This window comes from Urocitellus parryii, chromosome 2, assembly GCF_045843805.1.
Source record: "Urocitellus parryii isolate mUroPar1 chromosome 2, mUroPar1.hap1, whole genome shotgun sequence".
Classification (NCBI taxonomy): domain Eukaryota; kingdom Metazoa; phylum Chordata; class Mammalia; order Rodentia; family Sciuridae; genus Urocitellus; species Urocitellus parryii.
Window position 1 is genome coordinate 110250134 of NC_135532.1, and position 9408 is coordinate 110259541.

A 9408-nucleotide genomic window follows, 5' to 3' on the forward strand; every position below is an offset into this window, starting at 1 on the left:
ATTCCTACTCCTTATTTTTTGCTATTATAAATGATATTAGCTATTTTGGTACTTGTCTACAGCTTGTGTTGGATATTTCAGATAGAAAATCATCTTATGGATGAATAATCACTTTTATTTTTCTTTTCCAATTCTTATGCTACTTATTTCTTCTTCTTGCCTTATTCTGTTGGCAGCCTCTTCAAATGCAATGAAACATGTAAGCACAGTGCTTCATTTTTACTTTAAACAAGATAGAGTTTCAGAGAACATTTTTTTTGCTAGTCGCCTTTTCTGTCAATGGTTAATTACCATAAAGTTTTAATTTACCATTTTTGCTTATTTTAGCTATTTTCCAAGAACAAAAAAATAGAAACTTATATCAACTTTTTCCATATATATGTGTACACACACACACACACACACACACACATACACATACATATATGGAAAAATATATATTTGGATACCTGAGCTGAAGAGTGAACCCAAGACCTTCTATGTACCAAGCAAGTCCTCTACCACTAAGCCATATACCATGCTGCTGCTTTTTTTTTTCTGTCACAGACCTATCTTTAAGATCCAGTTTAAATATTATCTTCTTCATGCAACCTGTGGCTTCTTCCAGCAGTTAGTAACACTTCCAGTTCATTACCCCTTAACACTTCATCAAAATCTCTCTTGTTTGTTTACCAAATTTCATTATGGTTTTATATTTGTCTTATCATTCTTACTTCTTAATGTTTTTGAGGACAGAATCAGCATCTGTCTTACTTTGAATTTTCTTTCCTGTTCCCTGCTACTAAAGAAAATTTGCATTCAACAAATGGTAAAGAAAAATATAAAAATATACATATCTGGAATCAAAAGTTAAAGAGCTCTAAAGTTTATTAAGGAAGAGACATAAAAAAGAAACACATCCTTATTCCTTTGTGATAGCCTGCCATCATTCTTCAAAAATGTGTAGCCATGACTATACATGTATATAATTAATATTCTGCAACAAAGTAAAAATTTGACTACCACTGTGATTTTTGATTAATTAACTCTTCTAGAACTTGTGACAGAATGGAAAGATAGTACAAGAGCACCCTCAGGGGGACAACCAGGATGCAGAAATAAGTGGTATTTATCTCTATTTGATAGAAAACTTAATCTTCTACTATTAAATTTTCTTCTCTTCAGCTTAATCCAGGCAATTTCAGGATTTTTTTTGGAGAAATATTTTTGAAGAAGCTGACTCAGGTATTTGTAAATATGACATTTTGATATCTTCTCCCGTCGTTTTGACAGCAATTTTTTAAGAGCTAGAAGAGGAAGTCCCCAGTGGAATATATATTGCACTGGTTCCTATCATCATTCAGTCTGAGTTTTCCGTAGTTGCTTCATTCCAAAGGAATTGTCAATTTAGGATCTCTAAGTCCCCAGCATCTTGACCATTTGTCATAGCAAAGAGAAAACAATCAGCGTAAATAGCAGGATGTTTCTTCTTTGAGAAGAAATAGAAGCTGCAGTTTTATTCTAAACATATAAATATAAAATATCTTACAAGCCTATTTCCTAAGCTTTTAATTTATGCCCTTTCTGGTTTTGAAACTTAAGTCAATCTCAACTCCATTTCTCAAAATATACCTGCAGAGGTCTGCAGGTTTCTGCTGGCCAGCATCTGGCCTGGAGGCAAGGCCTCCAGCTTGCATTGACTTTCAGGATCTTCCTCCAGGCAAACACATGGAGGCAATCGTCAGCAGATGCCGGTCTGTAAGCAGATGTGTATGGGTAGGATAGCAGCACTTCATGCCATTAGAACAGCTGGAGGAGAGTAAAATGAATGTGTTCTGCCTTCCTTTGTGTCATGTAAAACTCCCTGAGAGCATTCTCACCTGGAACCCATTTTTCCGACTCTCCTGGTCTTGGCTTATTTTGATGGAGAAAGAAACTTGCCTCACTCATCCTTCTAAGTTGAGATGAAGTCTGTTCTTCCATGTCACTATTCGCTGTTTTTGAGAATGGTGCTTAGAGAACATTCATGCACTTGCTGAAAATATTTTCCTTCCCAGGAAATGAGCTCCTCAGAGGGGTTACCTTGGAAAATGTGATAATTCTACTGTATGGAGCCTAGTAAAAGTTTACATACACAGAGAGACACAAGAAAATGATGATGATTCCCAGTTTACATCTCAAAAGCGACTAAAAACTTGATAGAGAGAATTTTATTTATCATTTAAAAGCGTATTGCTGGATTTGGTTTAGCGATGAGCTTTTTTTGGGGAGAAAGTACTCTCTAATTTGATAGAACATTTGAGAACCATATTAAATTTTCTTGATTTTTAACACTTTAAATAAAAGCAATATGTTGACTAGGTAAAAAAAAAACATCAAAAAATGAAGAATGTCAAAATAAAAAAAAAACTAGCTTTCTGCTCTATTCTTTCTTGCCTTCATTTTCAGTCTTTAGAGGAAACCCTTTTAATTGTTTCTGTTTAAGTTTCTCTCTCATTTAGCTCAATTAAAAACAATATGCAGATACCTTTAATATCTTGAATTATCAACTTAAGACAATTTCAATTATTTTTCTGTATGGGAGATGAGAATTAACCCCTATTTCTTCTCTCCTTAGCCCAATTTTATTAGCTATTTTATTATTTTGGTTCTACTATTGGATACATCTTGGGTCTAAGATAATACATTGATAGCTGTATTATTGTACCACTAGCATTAGTCAGTATCTGAAATCCGTGAATGGAAAATAGCACCAGTAGTCCTTCCTTGAAGTCCAGTTTCCATCCCTAATTCTATCTCATACATTCTCTTAGTCTAAGCCATTGACACTCACTTCTGTTTTTAACATGCTATTACATTTACATTTTTTTTGTCAAGGTTGTTAACATTTGTGCTCTGCAACCATAAGTAAAATTTTTCTGTTTTTGAATATAGGCTCAGCCTAAAAGTTGAAAATCCAATAAATAAAATTTACATTGGCATTATATGAATAGGGTTGAGCACAGCTACAATGCATGCAAAGGCTCAATTTCTTTGCACTAACAGAAGGGAAATGTTCTTGACATTAACAGTGAATGGATTCTCTGATTCTTCTTGTGTTTGTTATTTTAAAAACCTAGTTACAGTTTTTTGGGGGTAAAATGTAGATGAAATGGAATGTTTTAAATGTGGAATGTAAAGCTCTGATTAATGCATATACCCTGTGCTTATGGGACACTATCACATAGGGAGCATTTCCACAGCCCAGGGACTTCCCTCATACACCTCTCAGTCTCCCTCTTAACCTCCAGAGGCAACTGTTTTCTGATGTTCTCTACTGTGGCTTAGTTTTGTCCAAGCAAAATATGATATAAATAGAATCACAGAGCATTAGTCTTTTGTATCCTGTTTCTTTCTTTTCGGATAATGTGTGTGAAATTTATCCATACCAGTCCATGTATCAATAGTTTGGTTTATAATATTTATGAAGGTATCCCGTGTATGGGTAGGCCAGTTTATATATTCTCCAGTTGTCAACATCTGGATTGCTTTCAGCTTTTGTTTTATTTATTTATTTATTTATTTATTGAATAAAACTGCTATGAATATCTTTAAAGTAGTGTTTTGGGACATATATTTTAATTTTCTTGGGTACATACCTATGAGTGGCATTGCTGAATCTTACCTTAAGTGGATGTCTAGTTATCTGCTTTGAGTTTTGCTTATTTTATTATTAAGAACTACAGTAAAATTGACCTTCGTTAATGCACAGTTCTGTGACTGACAAAACATGCAGTCATACAATGATCACAATTAAGATATTGTGCCATGATTTTCCAAGATTTTATCATGTCTTTCTGTAGCCAGCCATTTACCCTGCATCGGCTCCTGAAAACTTCTTTCAGGTTTCTGTTCTAAAGTATTTATTGTCTTTTATAGGAAGTTATGTAAACGGGATTATATATATGTAGCCTTTGAGTCTGGTTTTAATATCATGTGATATCTTCAAGATGTATGTATTTGTAGTTTGTTCATTTTTACTCTTGAGTAGTATTCCACTATAGGAATATAACACAATTTGTTTATCCATTCACTAGTTGAAGGACATTTTTTCCAGTTTTGGGTGATTATAAACATTCATGCATGGGTTTTTATGTAATTATCAATTTTCACTTTATTTGGGTAAATGCACAGAGTGGGATTGCTAGGTCATGATGTAAGGGTATATTTTAACTTTGTAAGAAATTGTCAAACTGTTTTCCAAAGTGATTGTGCCATTTAGTATTATCATAGCGATATAAACATGGTTCACTTGATCCTCAAATGTAGTTTCATTATTCAGTTTGTCATACTACCTAACACTAATCCTGTTTTTACTACTTAATTCATGGGGGAAGGGCCCTCAGATATTCCTTTTTTGGGGGAGTGCTGGGGATTGAACCCAGGGATACTTAACCATGGGGCCACATCCCAGTTCTTTTTATTTTTCATTTGAGGAACGTTTTTGCTAAGTTGCTTAGAGTTCACTAAGTTGCTGAGGTTGGCTTGGAACATGAGATCCTCCTGCCTCAGCCTCCCAAGTTGTTGGGATCACAGGTTTTATGCCACCACATATGGCACATGTTTTTAACTTTTGAAAGAAAAATAAACCTTGAAGATTAACAGGGAAAAAAGAATGCTTACCAGGTAGCAGGAGTTTTTTTTTTTTTTTTTTTTTTTTTTTTTTTTTTTTTGTGTGTGTGTGTGTGGTGCTGGGGATTGAACCCAGGGCCTTGTTTATGTGAGGCAAGCACTCTACCAACTGAGTTATGTCCCCAGCCCTAGCAGGAGAATTGATGAATTAATATGTTTTATACTATATTTGTCCCTTCTTAATATGTGAATTTCTTAAATAACTAGTATATAAATACCCTTTTTATTAACAATTAAGCAAAACAATGCATATCATAGCCTTCTGATTAGTTTTAAAGAATTTGTGCTACTCAGGAAGCTGAGGGCAGGAGGATCGTGAGTTTGAGGCCAGCCTGGGAATCTTAGTGAGACTCTGTCTCAAAGTAAAATTTGAAAATGACTGGCCATGTAGCTCAGTTGTAGGATTTTTCCCTACAGTGTAAAATGGCTCTGGGTTCAATCCCCCAGTACCACAACAAAACAAAGCCTGTTGAGATGGCAAACTTTATGTTACTAGTATTTAGTATGTTTGAATTGCAATTTTTAAAAGCATGTAGTAACACTTATTGTTAAAAAAAAAACAAAAACCAACTTGCAATCAGAAAGTGTGTAATTATAAAGTTAGATTCTTCCCTGGTCCTTCTCTATGGTTTTTTAAAACAGTTTGAAAAATCTCTCTCCAATGCCAAATGAAGGTAGCATAAAAGGTCTTTTATGGGCTATTGGTAAAAAAGGTAAATCTCACCTATTAGGAAATACTGTGGTGCCTACACAACCATCTGAACCTTGACACTATCAACATTTCATGCATAATTGCAATTTTTCTAGGCAATATTATATAGGGGAAAAAAGAAAAAATTAATAATTCTTAGGGTCTGCTTTAGTTCCGGGCAATGTGTCAGCTGCCCTATAAGCAATATGAAGTTTATCTTCCCCAGGATGCTATGAGCTGATCCTCTAATATGCTTCCATGGTAACTGGCTCTCATCTTCCTTCTGGCACCACACACACTCTACCTCCCACTAGATTCCTGGAGACAAGGCCAGTGTTGTCACCACTGTTATGTCCCCAGTGTCAGAGAAGGGGGTGGACACCACATATATTATACTCAGCAAATATGTGTCAAGTGATGTATGTTATTATCTGCATTTCAAAACTCATGACATGGAGTTCCAAAAGGAAAGAGGCAGGATCAGAGAGTTTCTAAATGGCAGAATTATGATTTAAAATAAGTCTGTGGATTTCCTTACTGAAAACCCAGGTTGTTTCTCTGATTTTCTGATACGTAGAAGGCTTCTACACTGCTGTGAAGCTAGGGAAGAGCGGAGGGCCTTTGCCGTACACTAAATGAAGTCGTGAATATAGAATTAGATACCCAACTCATTGGATTCAGAAGCAAAATTAAGTCTGACATGTACAATGATAACAGTTGGCATTTGCAATAACTTTATGTGGCATTATGTGGCATTATATATTCATTAATTAGTCTACATAATACTTCATTATGTGAGTCTTCATTACTGAATTTTAAGTACCTCAGAAACAACACGGAATTAGCAATTAAACCAAGCCACATGAATAAACAGATACAGTACTGCAGTCTATGGAGTTAAAATGAACATCCGTGTGCTTGGGAGTCAGAACTCAGGAATAGGCTTTTCCTCATACTGGGGGGGGGGAAGCCAAAACTGTTTCTTCTCTAGGGTGTCATTTCTCATGAAGCAGTCAGATAATTCAGTTATGCTTCTGAGTAGACAGCTTTTTATATTTAAGTTATTCTTTAGTTAAGTAATCAATTTTTAAAAGTTTATTTCTGATGTGAGGCAAATTAGTCTTTCAGAATTTTTTTCCAATTCCTTTTTTTTGGTACAAAATTTCCATTCTATAGCAGATGGAATAAAATAAAAAAATATAGAATAAATGTGCAAAAAATACACATTTTAAAATTATACCGAAACTTTTCAGTTTGAGAATAAAACAAATTCAATAAAGATAGATATTTGCCCAATATAAGAGTAAGGAAAAGAAACCTGGAAGAATACACAGAGTTTTAACTACCAAATTTTGACCAGATGTGTCCTATATAGCGAAGGAGGTAAAAGGTGGAACAGATATTTACTTTGTTTTTGAAGAGATATCTGCAGAAACAGGCTTGGTCTAGTTAAAGTGAGGTTTTGGAAAGGGGGAGGACTATTCTACAAAGCTTTTTCTTTTAACGAAGAAGTCCCAGGAGGTGATTAAAACCCATTAGAGCCCCAAGGTAATGACATGAACCACTATGGCAGGCGAATGGGATTTTCCTCTGTGGATTCTAGTTTTCTCAGCTTTTTCTTGAAGCATTATTTTTGGAAACTTGGAGAGGAAGCTCAGTCTAGCTGCTGCTTCTGTCTTGCCTGGGAATAAGGAAACCCAAACAGAAGCTGTTAGGGTCTTGCCCCATGAGGATGCTGTTTTCCTTCCCTTCCACAGATGAGGCAGGATTATTTTTAAAAGTTGAAAGTAAAATAGATCTGGGTAGCAGTGCAAAAATCCGAACTCTGAATAGCCGCTGAGCTTTTAGAAGATTTGATGATCTTCAAAAGTTCCAGGTTGGTTAAGCAAGGGATCATGCACTACATTTCCCTGTGGTTAGTTCATATTTGGAAGCAAAACATGTGCACATGGAGGAAGTAGTTTTGGTGAAATTCTCAAGGTGCACTTAGCTAGGAGAGAGAGAGAGAGAGAGAGAGAGAGAGAGAGAGAGAGAGAGAGAGAGAGAGAGAAACACACACATGAGAGCGAGCGCATAGTTCTGGCTCAGACAGCATCTGAGAACAGCGCATCTCTTCTTGAAGTCTCTGATTCTAGGTGAAGATGGATGGATTGATGACACTCTGTCTTCTAGTATCACAGAAGTGCCAATTTGGCCATTAATTAATATTACTCATGAAGTCATAGGCAAGAGATATATGGTATTGTAAAGAAAAATATTGTCAAGACCTCCCTAGAAGTAATGAGAGCAGTCTTCAGTTGTGAAATACTTTTGTAAAAGTTGAAAATAGTCACATACCTCTTTAAAAAAAAAATGTCTTTTGAGTTAGTAGTGAAGAAGTGTGAATGAAATAGGCTAATTTGTAAGTAAACGATTCAAAACAGAGTTTATAGGACCATGGAATACAGTTGAAATGGTCTAGCCATTTTCACAAGGAAGTTGATGAAGTAAGCTATTTTATTTGCAAAACTTCACAGCATAATTTTGCTCAACAAAAATTTTGCTTCCCCCATCCCTCTAAGATAAAGAGAGCTACTGGCTTGACATGTATTCAGGTAATAATTTAAACACAGGGAATGTTGTAGTATTGTATAGAATCAACATACTACAAGCAGGTTTTTCTGTGTATTTGTTTTGTTTTAGTTTCTATGGAGAGTAGTTTGTAATTTAACTGTCCCATTCCTAAGGTAACATTGACACATTATTATTTTCATTGCTACAATGTACCAAGTAAAACTTGTATCCAAAGCAAAGAACTATATATTTATTTCCAAATTCATTATTTTTTTTCCTTTTCTCAAGAAGTTGCTCTTGATAAATAAAAGGGTAAATATTACAAGGTTTTGAAATATGGGATTCTAGCTTTTGAAGGGCGCCTATGTGTTAATAGAGTTACAGAGTTGGTTTGTGATAAAATGCTTCTAATAAAAGTCTAGTTTTAATAACACAGATAGTACTTCTAAATTCAAAGGATATATGTGTAGCTTGCAGCAAATTGAAGTTATAGTGAATTTCCCTATTTTGGAGCTCCGGATCTTTTAGCTGTTGTATCTCTGCAGGCTTCAAAATTAAACACTCATTATCTTGTACAGAAAAAAATGGAATGCCTAAACCCAGCAGAGAATGGAATAATTTTTAATAACTTTTCTTAAATGATTTTACTTATGAGTAAATGAAGCTTACTATGTAACACAACAGTAGGTATCACTCAACATGAATGAAATTCACTTTCATGGTGTAAATTATGGAAGTGTCATGAATAGATAAAGATTCAGTAGTTACTTTCACTAGGCAAATAATTACTGTTTAATTTTTTAGGAAACAAAGACATATTTATAATTTTTTAGATCTCATTTTATATTTTTATGGTAACTCATTTGAAGAGAAATGCCATTCCAAAATAAAAATGAGGGCTGGGGATATAGCTCAGTTGGTAGAGTGCTTGCCTTGCATGCACAAGGCCCTGGGTTCAATCCCCAGCACCACCAAAAAATTAATAAATAAATAAATAAATAAAAATAAATAAATAAAAATGAAGCAATTTGAGGTAAATAGTTACTCACGAGGTAATGTTTTCATATTTCTGAGCTGTAAGAAAAACTCTTCATGTTTTATTGATAAAACTTTACTCCAAATTCTTCTCATTCAGGGGATTTCTAAATTAATTTCTGTATTAATAATAGGCCTATTCTAACTTATGCCATAATCACTTCTTTCTAAATAAGTTGGTATTTTTTGGTATATGTCCCTGGTGAAGAGATTGACTAAATATTTTGAGTGAAATTAGGCAGCAGAGAGGTGTTGATGATGGAATTAAAACAACAGGCTAATAATATAAACAGATCTTTGAGTTGGAAGTTAATTGTCATGTGGGTGAAATGATATTTAAAAATTTAAGGATTTAAGGACTCTATACTCAATGATTCTTTTGATTGACATTTGTTAGTAAATAAGCAAAAAAAAAAAAAAATCAATGATCTGTAAAAACTAAGTCAGTTAATTGACCTGTAATTTGGATGGGCTGAATT

General features: G+C 34.4%; 1 non-coding gene across 1 annotated transcript; it reads left to right on the plus strand.

The window, feature by feature from the left end:
• The first annotated feature begins 8795 nt into the window (after nucleotides 1–8795).
• Nucleotides 8796–8868, plus strand: Trnaa-ugc (transfer RNA alanine (anticodon UGC)). Its single transcript has one exon. It is a non-coding gene; the product is annotated as a tRNA-Ala (tRNA).
• The last annotated feature ends 540 nt before the right edge of the window (nucleotides 8869–9408 follow it).